Raw genomic sequence first — 13,464 nt, forward strand, 5'->3', positions numbered from 1 at the left:
AAAAGATGCAAGAGTTCGAAAGTATGCACATACTTAAAAGTAAATTACAGTGTCATAATTTTAAAACATTCAACAAGCCAAAAATAATTTCTTAGTTATCATGTGGGTTCTAGTTCCCAAAACATAAATTCCCAAAAGGTCGATCCACATGTACATCCTCGCAGATAAACTCCAGCGCTCACTGATCCACTTAGTCTTTGAGATTACCTACAACACAAAACAACTAGGTAAGCAAAACACTTAGTAAGAACAACTTAACAAACATAACCACATAAACGAAGCAAGGAATTAAACTAACTATAAATAGGAAGATAACCAATCAAGGATATGATTCTGATGAAACTGAACCCTAACATACAATTTAAGAATGTGCGAACATCCTACCAAACTTATGGTCATGCCTCATAACCAAAATTCATATCCTGAAAGTACACCTGCACGCAGAAAATCCAAGAGAATACATTCAGTCTTAACTGGTAACATACATACTTACTTACTCAGTCATACTTAAGATACACACTTACTTATTCATTCATATCTTAACAAACATACTTACTTAGTCATTTTAACATACATATTTACTTAGTCATTCATTTCTTAACGTACATACATTCATATCTTAACATACATACTTACTTAGGGTTCCATGGAACCTTCAACATAACTTAACATTTCTTACCATAGCGTCGACGGGTGTAAACTAGTTACATCGGTTACCCGACTCCTAGAAGAATTTGGCACACTTTCTTAGTCATAGAGATTTGATTTCGAAATTAACTTACTTACGTGTCACGGGGTTTAACCGGACTCTTATGTCACAGGTGTTAAACCGGACTTCTTACATGTTGCGGTCGCCAACCGACCTTAGTTACATAGTCACCGGTCACAAACTAGTTTCTTACTTAGTTCCCTGGTGGCTAGCCGGAGTTCATAGTTGTCACGGTAGCTAGACGGAATTGGAATCAACTTACTTATGTCTCCTGGAGTTTAACTGGACTCTTATGTCACAAGTATTATATTAAACTTCTTACATATTGCGGTGGCCAACCGACCTTAGTTACATAGCCATCGGTGGTGAACCGGTTCCTTACTTAGTCCTGGGTAGCTAGCTGGAGTTTGTTATCATCGTGGTAGCAAGCTGGACTCCTTACCTTAGTCATGAGTATGCAAACCCTCTAGGACCACTGTCTTGAGTAAACCTTCTAAGACTAGTTCAAATTATTAGCTTATAACTTAATTATCTAAACTAGTCATTAACGTGTTGTCGCGAAACATATCATAAGTTGTCTAACTCGGATTCCTTATCGCTTGCCTGTGGAGATCTTTTACCCAGAAGTGAGCCTTCCAGCTTAGAAACCACTGTAGTGAAACCATACAGTGACTCGGATTAATTATGGTGTTTGATTAATAAAGTTTATGTCTTTAAGTTGAGCGATTAGGGATGAACTTAACAAATTTCCAACATGCCTTGAATTTATAGCATTTGCTCTTAAATCTTAAAACTTAGACTAAACCCTTGAATTTATAGCCTTATCACATTATTCATAAAAACATGCCTACAAATAATGGTGCCGAAAATTTGGAAATAAATTATCAATTGCATAAAGAGACCACTTTCTTAAGCCTAAAGAAAAATTTCATTACCGCTTTCTTATTTTCCTTATAAAATAAAAGTGTTAAACGTTATCTTCTACTTTCTTAAATTTGTAAATAAAAAGGTCTATTTTCAGTAAATTAAGAAACTCGTAAGTTTTATTGTCCAAAAGAATTTTATAACCAAATAAACAATTTTAGTCCTATCTCGCACAAGAGTACTATCTTAAGATTTTTCAATAAAATGTAAAACCTCATTATATTTTAAGCCACTTAAATTTTAACCCTTAATCCATAGAAAGTTATCTTGAATTTACTTTAAGAAAAAGAAACATGATTTGACTAGTGAATTATGATTTATAGTTTAAAAAACCAAATCTGTCCAAAACATAATTTGATTTGACAACCTTTTTAGAAACAAAAAAAACTCACAATCTATGGAGTATTTCTTAGTCAACTGTTGCAGGGCTTTTAATTAATATAAAAAAAGTTTAAATAATTAAAACCAATAAAAAAATGTTCATTTTAAACTTGTCAAAACGTTGCTCAAACAAGCACTCTTTAGGATGTCATTTTTTTCACTCCAGCTTGCATATCAATCACAAAAAGCTTATAAATTGACCTAGACATAATGTTTTTTAGTGTTTAAAAGTGCTAAAATCAAGTAATCTTCCTAGATAATGAAATGTTGAAAGTATCATTTGAAAATTTTACCAATCACCTAGTGTTTGGCCCGTTGGAAGCCACTGTAACAACACTATCTTGGCAGCAAACAGTTTTGAACATCTTAGTTGAAAAATTTATAACTCCCAAACTATAGTGAATTTTTAAAAACTGTTTCATGGACTTAATATTAAATATGTCCAGAACATTCTGTGAAACAGTTAGCCAAAAATAATAATTTTTACCCACTCAACTAACTGTTCAAAGTTTTAAGATCAGAACTGCCAAATCCTAATCCAGCTTGCACTACACTCCCAAAAAGCTCATAACTTGAGTTATATAAAACATTTTTTCAGTGGTTCAAGAGGTTAAAATCATGTAATCTTTTCAAATAATATATTACAGAGACTTTCATTGAATAATTAGGTCGTTTAGGTATGATTTGGCCCTTTTGAAGCCACTGAAATTTTTTGGCAGCAAGCATGCATCAACCAATAATCCTATCGAACTTTGGATTCCAAGATACCAAAACACCACATAAACCACATGCATGCATCATCAGCCCACTAAATAACCTTATTACAACCCAAATAGGTAATTTAACTCACAAAATAACAATCAAATTCAGATTTGCTAAAGCCATTAAAATAGTATGGTAAGAATCAAGATTTTTACCTCTTTATGTTCAAGCCTTTGGGGTGGTTGAGCTCTAAGGTTTTCAAACCAATTCTCAACACTTTACACACTTAAATACATTCCCATAAACACTAAGAATCAGATTATAGCACTAGAAAAAAAAAAGGAGAGGGATGCTTTAAAAGAGTTTGCTCTAGGTTTACCTCTTTCAAAAATTTCCTTCTAAGCTTGCATGCATGTAGATGATGGTGCTCACGCTTGCATCAACCACACCTAGGTTTGAAATGATGGTGGTGGTGAGAGTTAAACCGACATGTATAGATTTTTAGAACCCTTAAAGGTTCTATCAACATAGGAAGAAGAAGGAAAATAAGCATGGTAAGAAGAATAAGAGAACTCACCCCTTTTTCTTAACTTTGGTTCAAGCTTTTTGTAAAACCTTCAATGGAGCTTCTTCAATGGTGCTCTAAATTTCTAGAGAGAGAAGAGAGATTTGAGAGAGATGAGTGTATGCTAAAAAAATAATCAAATAGAGTAAGAGGAAGGGAGGGTTCGTTTGGGGTCTTTGGGTGGTGAGGTTGAGTGTTGAGTTAGCTTAGTTTTCTTTTCAATAAGAAAAGATGAAACATGAGAAAATAATGATGGCTATTTTTCTTGAAATTCTATTGGGCATTTTTTTTCCCACTCAAGCACTCTACATAACTAGCCACACATGCCTCATAGTGCCCTTAATTTTAATTTTATTAATCCTCAAATATGCTTGAACATAAGGTGAAAAAGACATTTAACATAGTGTATAGTTTTGATTAATTTTTCTTAGAGAGAAAAATCAATTTAAATAAAATGTGACATCACCAAGCTTATCATATTTTATTATTAAAATAACCTATAGTTATTTTTTCTAAGTTTATGCTCAAACTTAGTTTTGCCATAATTATTCCATCAAGAATATTTTATCCAAGATTTTTACCCGATTAGGATTTTTGACCTGATCCACAACCAAAGGTCTCGGTTTCTAAAAAAATCGCACTTACCACAATATGGCTAGCATTCAAACATCATGAACTGCTTGTAACATAAAATGTTCCTCTGAAATAATACATAATACAGAGAATTAAAATACCTGAACTATGGTTTACCCGGTGCCCTAAACGGGGAGCGTTACACACCCAACCATAGAGCTATACACACCTAGGCTTCTTTCAAGAATACACATATTCATAGCAAATTATTTATAGAAACCTACTTATATAACCTACACGCATATCTCCCCATGTTTCTATGGATTTGATAAAAACAAAGACATGAAAAAAAACCATCAACACACATATGGAATCAAAATCAAACAACAATCAATAACAAAAATAATCAACAAAACAATAGCAAGGCTAGAGATTTACTACCTCCTTGATGGTGTTCAAGAACACAAGATCACAACAACCTTAGTGCTCTAGGGATTTCGAACCACACACATAAAAGAAAGGAAAAAGCAAGGTACTTACCTAGAGATTTTTGAAACCCTATTCTTTTTTCCTTTCTTCTTCTCCTTCTCTCTTCCTTTCTCTCTTCTTTCTTTCTTTCGTTCTCTCTACCTAGCGTACTCTCCCCCCCCCCCCCCTCTCTCTCTCTCCTTGTCGTATGTCACACACGCCAAATGAGGCCTCAACAACATCTTGTCCCTTATAAGGAAAACCCCAGAGGTTATTCATCAGAATAGGAAAGGGCAAGTTACTCTTTTAAATTTCCTTTATTCTAGTTTTTCTTAAATTTTCCTTTATTTCGCTTATTACCCCCTGGCTGGTTATTCTAGGTAGTGGACTGAGCCACAGCTGGAGAATCTGTTACCACTTCTTAAAAGGATTTTCGCCCCAAAATTCTTTCTTACAAAATATCTCAAGGTATCTTTCTCTCACGTCTTCCTCCAACTCCCATGTTACTTCTCTTTCTGTGTTATTCTACCATAGGATCTTAAGTAATGGAATCCTTTTGGGTCTCAGTTCCTTGATTCCCTTTTTCAGTGGTAAGCGCTGGCTGCTCATCGTAACTCAGGTCCTACTTCATCTGCAATGGCTCGTAACTCAAAACATGAGAGGGATCCGACACATACTTACGCAACATCGAGATATGAAAAACATTATGTGTTTCGACTAGTGCTGGGGGCAATGCTAAATGGTATGCAACTTGCTCAACTCTGTCCAAAATCTCAAATGGACTTATAAATCTCAGGCTCAACTTCCCTTTCTCCTCAAAACACATAACACATTTCATTGGTGAGACTCTCAAGAACACAAACTAGCTCAGTCGCCTCATTGGCTTCCCTAACATCCTATGGGCCTAAAATCTGCTTTTCTTCAACCTCATCCCAGTGCAAGGGAGATCTACATTTGTGCCCATAATGCATCTCATAGGGAGCCATCTCAATAGTGGACTGATAGCTATTGTTATAGGAGAACTCCATCAGGGGTAAGTATCGGCTCCAAGATTTTGAAAAGTCCAAAGCACAACATCTCAACATGTCCTCTAGAATCTGAATGGTCCCCTCAATATGCCCATCAGTCTGAGGATGAAAAGCAGTACTGAACTTAAATCTCGTACCCATAATTTTCAGCAACCCTTTCCAAAAGTTCAATGTGAACATTGACCCTCTATCAAAGAAAATTGACTTTGGCACCCCATGAAGTATCATTATCTCGCTAACATACAATTTTGCATACTGGTCTGCTGCATAGGTTGTCTTAACTGGCTGAACATGGGCAGACTTAGTGAGCATGTCTACTATAACCCAAGCAGAGTCATGCTATTTTGTGGTCCTAGGTAACCCTACAACAAAATCAATTGCTATGTCTTCCCATTTCCATACTGGAACATGAAGTGGTTTAAGTAGCCATGTTGGCCTTTGGTGTTTTTCTTTCACTTGCTGACATGTCAAACATCTGGTGACAAACTCAACAACATGTTTCTTCATTCCAGGCTACCAATAAAATGCTTTAATGTCTTGGTACATCTTTGTCGACCCTGGATGTAAGGAATAGGGTGTTGTATGCGCCTCTTTCATAATACTTGCCTTAATCTAATCATTGTTAGGCACACAAATCCTATCTTTATATCGCAACAATCCTCCATTAGACATAGCGAACTCACCTCTACCACTTTCTTGTACCAAAGCCTCTTGCTACATTAGGGCTTCATCCACCTTCTGCCCTTCTCTGATATGTTCCAATACGGAGGACTGTAGAGTGAGGTTTGTTAGACCACTGTTACTAACTCAATACCAGCGTTAATGATTTATTTCTGCATAGGTGTCTCTATTGTGCTTAGAGCTGAGACGCTTCCATGTCCTTACCTACTCAATGCATTGACCACCACATTGGCCTTGCTTGGGTGATACAAAATTTTGCAATTGTATTCCTTTACTAATGCTAACCATTTCAACTTTTTCAGGGTGAAGAAGTACTTCAAAATTTTATAATCAGTGTATATCACACTTATTGTAACGCCCCATGTCACTATGGCTGCTTCTTGGAAAGACAACTGGCCCTACAAACCAACACGAGTCTTTCCAGCGTGCTTTGTCCTCACTTGCACGCTTCCTGTGAAAACTTCCCAGGAGGTCACCCATCATCAAATTGCTCCAGGTCAAGCACGCTTAACTTAGCAGTTCTCAAGTGATGGGCTACCGAGAAGAATATGCCTCTTGTTGGCATAGGTAGTACCCATCAATCCATTTAAGCCCTCTTCAACTCTGTAGTCCCATACCTACACAGTCTTAGAATCATCACAATTGACCTTCCCCAGGCAGTGTGGGATTGCAAATCTTTACCCAGTCTTTCCCCTTACGAATCACGGGATTCTAACGGTCACAATCACCTCCCCTTACGGGCCCAACGTCCCCATCGACCACACTTTCAGCTAGGTTATGGCTCTGATACCATTTGTAACACCCCACGTCACTATGGCTGCTTCTTGGAATGACGACTGGCCCTACAAACCAACACGAGTCTTTCCACCGTGCTTTGTCCTCACTCGTACGCTTCTTGGGAAATCTTCCCAAGAGGTCACCCATCATCAGATTGCTCTAGGTCAAGCATGCTTAACTTTGGAGTTCTCAAGTGATGGGCTACCGAAAACAAGATGAAAACTTCCTAGGAGGTCACCCATCATCAGATTGCTCCAAGTCAAGCACACTTAACTTTGGAGTTCTCAAGTGATGGGCAACCGAAAAGAAGATGCATTTTGTTGGCATAGGTAGCACCTATCAATCTGTTTAAGCCCTCTTCAACTATGTAGTCCCATACCTACACAGTCTTAGAATCATCACACTTGACCTTCCCTAGGCGGTGTGGGATTGCACACCTTTACCCGGTCTTTCCCCTTACGAATCATGGGATTCTGACTGTCACACTTATCCCCACAAAGGTGATGACTCCATATTTTCAATGCGAGCACCACTACTGCTAACTCAAGATCATGGGTGGGATATCTCTACTCATATTCCTTGAACTTCCTTGAGGCGTAGGCTACCACCTTCCCGTTCTACATCAATACGCAACCTAAACCATTCTTAGATGCATCCCTATACACCACGAACTTCCCGCCCTCTGTGGGAACACAAAGGATAGGTACAGAGATCAACTTATCCTTCATAGTCTGAAATTTTTCTTCATACTTCTCAGCCCATGTGAACTTTTGGTGTTTGCGGGTGAAGTTGGTCAAGGGTGTGGCAATCTTAAAGAAACCCTTGACAAAGTTTCGGTAGTAATCCGCTAACCCTAAGAAGCTTCGAACCTCTGAGGCATTCTTGGGTTGGAGCATGTCTCTAATGGCCTCAATCTTTGCTGGATCCCTAGGAAAATCACTTGTTCCAACAAAGTTTCACACATAGAAAACTTAGCATAAATTCGGTGTTCTCGTAATCTATTGAGCATCAACCTCAGGTGTTCCTCATGCTCTTCCTCATTCTTTGAGTAGATAAGGATATCATCTATAAACACCACCATGAACGTATCCAATTAATCCTTAAACACTCTGTTCATCATGTCCATGAATGCCGCTAGGCATTAGTGAGTCCAAAAGACATCACTAGGAACTGATAGTGCCTGTAACAGGTGTTGAGTGTTGTTTTATTAATATCTCCTCCCTTCAGTTTCAGCTAATGGTACCCGGATCACAGATCAATCTTTGAGAACACTGTAGCTATTGGTAATTGTGCCCTTAAAGCAATTGTATTTGACAATGGTTTTAATGAAATAAATGAATGAATTGAATTATTGTATATATGTAGCTTATGTACTATATTATTGTTAATAATATTAAGTAAATATCAGAAAATTCCCAAGTTCATCTATGTGGTCTCAATCTCATATTGGTATGAGAGGATCGAGATTGAGATAATGAACTTAAATAGTTCGCAGTAAAATAAAGTTGTGGAATCTTTAGATTAATTATTGCTATTACGATCCACTAGTATTATGAATACATGTGACCTAAATCTGGGTTACTAGTGTAGTAGGACACTTTAGTGGATTTACTTTGCATGCTGAGAGTATGTAGAACTAGACCAGAAGTGATTTAATAATACATGTTTAATTACCGTTTTGTAGTATTATAAAACACATTAACAGATGATCATATACAAACTGATCTTAATCCTGAAGTTACTATGAAATCCTATATATGTCATTTGATCCTTTGATTCATGTGTTACGATTTGTCAGAATGATCAAGCTAAGAACTATTTTTTTGGGGACTCAATGATGTATATGGCTAGGGACATAGCTTAACAGACATGGAATCTATACATTCTTATAGATTAAATGATGATTTCCTACTAGGTTGACTTTTGGAACTGAAAATGTTATTGACGTCAAATTCATAATCAGATTATGAATTAACCTTCATTACTAAAGTCAATGGTACACTAGGCATCAAGTTACAATTAAAAGGGTAAAACGGTAATTTTATTCCCGCTTAATTATGAATCATCAATAGAGGATTAATTTGTATGTAATGATTATATCAATGGAACTTTATGGTTACAGTAAAGTACTCAGTAAATATATGTCTTTAATTCTCAAGAGTTCAGTGTCATATGTATAATGGAATAATCAAGAGATTAATAAATATGATTGTTGAATCAAAGAGTTTTGGTTAATAATCTTTTATTTATTTGAGCTTGGAATTATTAGTCCATAGGTCCCCGAGGTGGCTCTATAAACACTAATCAAGGTAAGAGTTGATACAAAGGTCAAACTGTGAATGGGTTGTTTGAGAGAATATTTATTCTTCGGGATAAATGTGAAATTATGTGATAATTGAAGTTGCACAATTAATTATTGCATTCGTGCAATTTTCAAAAATTGTGTAGAAATAGAAGAAATTGATTTTAATCAATTATTTTATTTAAGTGTGAATAGATAAATATCGATAGTCAAAATTGGTTTTGATTATTATATTTATTTAATTAATAATAAGATGATAATGGAAATTCAAATTTTGAATTTTGAATTTTGAAATTAAATTGTTATCTTTTCCTTAAAAAGATGATATATTATTTGAATTTCTAATTTATTAATTAATTAAAATAAAAAGCACATGAAAATCAAATCTCATTTTCAGGGATAGTGCCACACGCATAGGGCTTGGACTGCTCTATGCGTGTAGCACTACTGATGTAATCAGTTGTTGGTTTTTTATTTATTTTTAATTAATTAATAAAACAATTTAAAAGGAGTTTTTAAATGGAATGTAAGACTTTGTCTTTTATCATTATTATTATTATTAAAGATGATTTTTTATTTTATTATTATTATGTTAATAATGTCTATATATTCTATATGATTGAAAATTGAAACAACAAGTTCTTTTATAGAGAAGAAAAACTATCATCTTTTTCACAAAAGCTTTCTCTAGCCTATAATCAAGAGTCTCATGTGTTGAGAGTACTTTTGATTCACAAAATTTATTCTTGTTCTCTATGTGCCCACTCACATCTTGAGGTGTAGAGAACGTCTTGGAAGATCTAGGTGTGAGTACTCTAGCAAGGTTAGGAAGATCGAAATATATACGAGAAGATTCAAGGATTCTTGATAGGCTACAAGAGGTAAATCATTTCGTATTATTTTTGCATATACATATTATCTATTGATTAACATATTGCATATTAAAGGATCCTCATATAAAGTTGTTTATATGAAATTTTTTGTTGGGTACAATACTGCCATTACCGCAATATCAGTTGCGCATTCGGAACTGTTCCTAACAGCTGCCCCTTGCAGTTGATCAAAGAGGTAATTTATCATAGGCAAAGGATATTTGTTCTTAATCGTGACCATATTGAGTTCTTCGTAATCGATGCACATTCTCATACTTCTATCTTTCTTCTTCACAAATGAAACTGGTGCTCCCCATGGCGAATGACTAGGTCGTATGAACCCCTGGTCCAACAATTCATGTAGTTGGGTTTTGAGTTCCTTCAACTCTACAGATGCCATTCGGTAGGGTGCTTTGGATATCAGTGTTGTTTCTAGTGCATGTTCGATCACAAATTCCATTTCTCTGTCCGGGGGAAAACCTGGTAAGTCTTTGGGAAACTCCTCAAGCAACTCACAAACAATGTGAACATTCTCATGTTTTAGCTCAGTCTCTTTTCTCTTATCCATGATATTTGCCAAACATGTTGAACACCAATGTTTCATCATGTTCCGAGCTTCTAATGCAGACATGATAGGTGTGTGAAATCCCCTCACTTCTCCCTTAAAAGAAAAGAGTTCTCCTTCCTCGTGTCTAAACTCCACTCTATTTCTATGACAATGTATCGTTGCTCCATATTTGGCTAACTAATCCATGCCAAGTATAGCATCATAATTTGGTATATCTAACTCTATGAAATCTGTTGGGCACTCTCTGCCTTCGACTACTACGAAAGCTGACTGTAACCACCTAGTTGACGACATAATGTCTCCTGAAGGTAGTATAGTACTAAAGCTACGCTCAAATAGTTTACAAGGAAAACCAAATTTATTAATTTCATTTATAGCAACATAAGAGGGAGTCGGTCTAGAATCAATGAGGAATGTACACATCATACTAGAATTAGGAAGCTGACCTGTGATGACGGTGTTACTATTGATTGCTTCTTTTTAGGTCAAAGCAAAGACTCTCGCTGGCACTAGATTGCCATTGCTGCCTTGCCCAGCTCCTATTCTCCAATGTGGGCAATCCTTCTTCAGGTGGCCTGCCTGACCACATTTGTAACTTGTGTTGGTGCCTTCCTGACAGTCTCCTATATGTCAGCGTGAGCATTTAGGACAATTGGGGTCCTCAACTTTGTTGTTCTGGTGGTTTCCGCGGTTGTGACCAGTGTTGTGATTGTTACGGTTGTTGTGGTAGTTACAGTTTTTATGATTGTTGGCATTTGGGTCGAGGGTTTAGGCCTTTTGTCATTGCCACAGCTCTGTCCCTCATGGGCCTTCCTCTTGTAACCCTCCTAGAAACCCTTGCTTCTATTGGCCTCCCTTCTTGCAGCACTATTCTTCCATATGCGGTCCTCCAAGTATTCCGCATTAAGAGCCTTATCCAGAACCTCAGCATAACTAATCATCTCAACACTGGTCATCTTGACGTCTCTAGTAATCATGGACATAAGTCCTCTCATATACCTCTCGACTCGCATGGCCTCAGGTTGTACTATTTCATGTGCAAACCTCTTCAATCTATCAAACTTCTAAGCATAATCAGTAATAGAAAGGTTTCCTTGAACCAAGGTTACAAACTCATCCACCCTGGTTGCCAGTACAGCTGCATTGTAATACTTTTTGCTAAACGCCTGAATGAAATCTGCCCAAGTCATACTGTTTAGGTCACAAGTTTGTGTCACCACATCCCACCATATCCTTGAATCCATTTTGAGTAGGTGAGTTGCACACAAATCTCTTTAATGTTTGTTCGGCTACATGTGATCAAATATAACTTCTACTGACTTCAACTAATCTTCTGCAACCATAGGGTCAGTTTTCCCTTCGAAGCTAGGCGGGGCTTGCTTCCGAAATCATTCATAGACTGGCTCAAAATCATAAGCCATTGGAAATGGTGCAGATGGTGGTACTAGAGGCTCAGGTTGTACTAACGGTACATGGGGCGCTTGAGGTACTTGCGTGGCTTGACCCAACTCTTCGTCCTTCTACCTTAAATGTTCCCTCAATCTTGCTATCTCTGTATCAAAATCCATAACTAGTGTTGTTGGGGCTGCTGGTTATGCTGATGGCATTCTCAAGTCAGGGATTTCTTCAGCATTAGGGTTTGTAGAGGCATCTCTTCCTCGACCTCTTCTCCTTCCTATGCCCCCTCTTGCTCTTCTTCCTCTTGTCGACATTATGAAATTATCATTTATATTTACTAAAAAACATTTTATTTTTTTATTTGATCGAACTTATAAAAATATATATATTCATATTGAATAACAATTAATATTATAAATAGTATGACTGTGTAACTACATAAGAAAATAGAATAATATTGATCTTCTATCAAGAATAAACAATAGTATTCTCAAATTATTAAGGTGTAATTTAAATAATATCATGAATGTTTTGTACCTTAAATATGGCAGTTTGTGATCTAAAATGTTATCATATTATATATATATTTTTTTTAAAATCACTAACAATATTTAGGTTTAATTTTTCTTTTAATATGTTTATATAATTCTTTTATATATAATATTGTTTATTTATTTGAAATTTATATGAAAATTATACAAAAATAATTAATAAATTTTATAAGTAAAGCTAAGCAAATGTGCATTGCATATAAATCAACGTACATACCGTTTTATTTAAATTTTAAATTGTTTTTGGATAAAATATAAATTTTAAATTGAACTACTAATCTTCAAAAATAAACTTATATAAACATATATTAATACTCAATAATGTTTTAATATATACTCAATTGTAATGGTTACTAGGTCCAAGCAACATGCACATTTGCTTAGTTTTATTTAGAAAATTTATTAATTATTTTTATTAAGCTTTTAGGATTATCATATAAATTTTAAATAAATAAAAAATATTATATATAAAAAAATGGCATAAATATATTAAAATAAAAATTAAACTAAAACATTGTTTATGATTTTTTTTAAAGAAAAAATAATAATATTTTAGATCACAAACTACCCTATTTATAATAATAAAAATTAGGATTATACATTATATATTATTATTATAATAATATTTTATTTGAATCTATATTAATATTATCATAATAAAACTTGTTTCCCAGTGAACCCCACCAGAACTGTGTCATAAGTGACTCAATCTTTTTGCACAGGCTAACTGGGAGTTTCAAACAAGACATGGCATATGAGGCGATGACTTGAATGACTAATTTTAGAAGCACCTCTTTTCCTACTCAGGACAATGATTTCTTGGTCCAGGAGTTAACAGAAGAAGAGACATTGTATAATATGAAATTAAACATCTCTTTTTTGGTTCTACCAAAATATTGGGGAAGGCCAAGGTACTTTGTAATGAAAGGTTTGTCCTCAAGTCCTAGAGTTTGGAGGAGGTAAGT

At 35.5% G+C, this 13,464-nt stretch overlaps 1 long non-coding RNA gene across 1 annotated transcript; it reads right to left on the reverse strand.

The window, feature by feature from the left end:
• On the reverse strand, positions 1 to 3,003 carry LOC133800759 (uncharacterized). Its single transcript, XR_009876602.1, has 3 exons — positions 2,932 to 3,003; positions 385 to 434; positions 1 to 207 (listed from the first exon to the last, which is right to left on the reverse strand). It is a non-coding gene; the product is annotated as an uncharacterized LOC133800759 (long non-coding RNA).
• Positions 3,004 to 13,464: the final 10,461 nt, after the last annotated feature.

Source organism: Humulus lupulus, chromosome 9 (genome assembly GCF_963169125.1).
Source record: "Humulus lupulus chromosome 9, drHumLupu1.1, whole genome shotgun sequence".
NCBI lineage: Eukaryota > Viridiplantae > Streptophyta > Magnoliopsida > Rosales > Cannabaceae > Humulus > Humulus lupulus.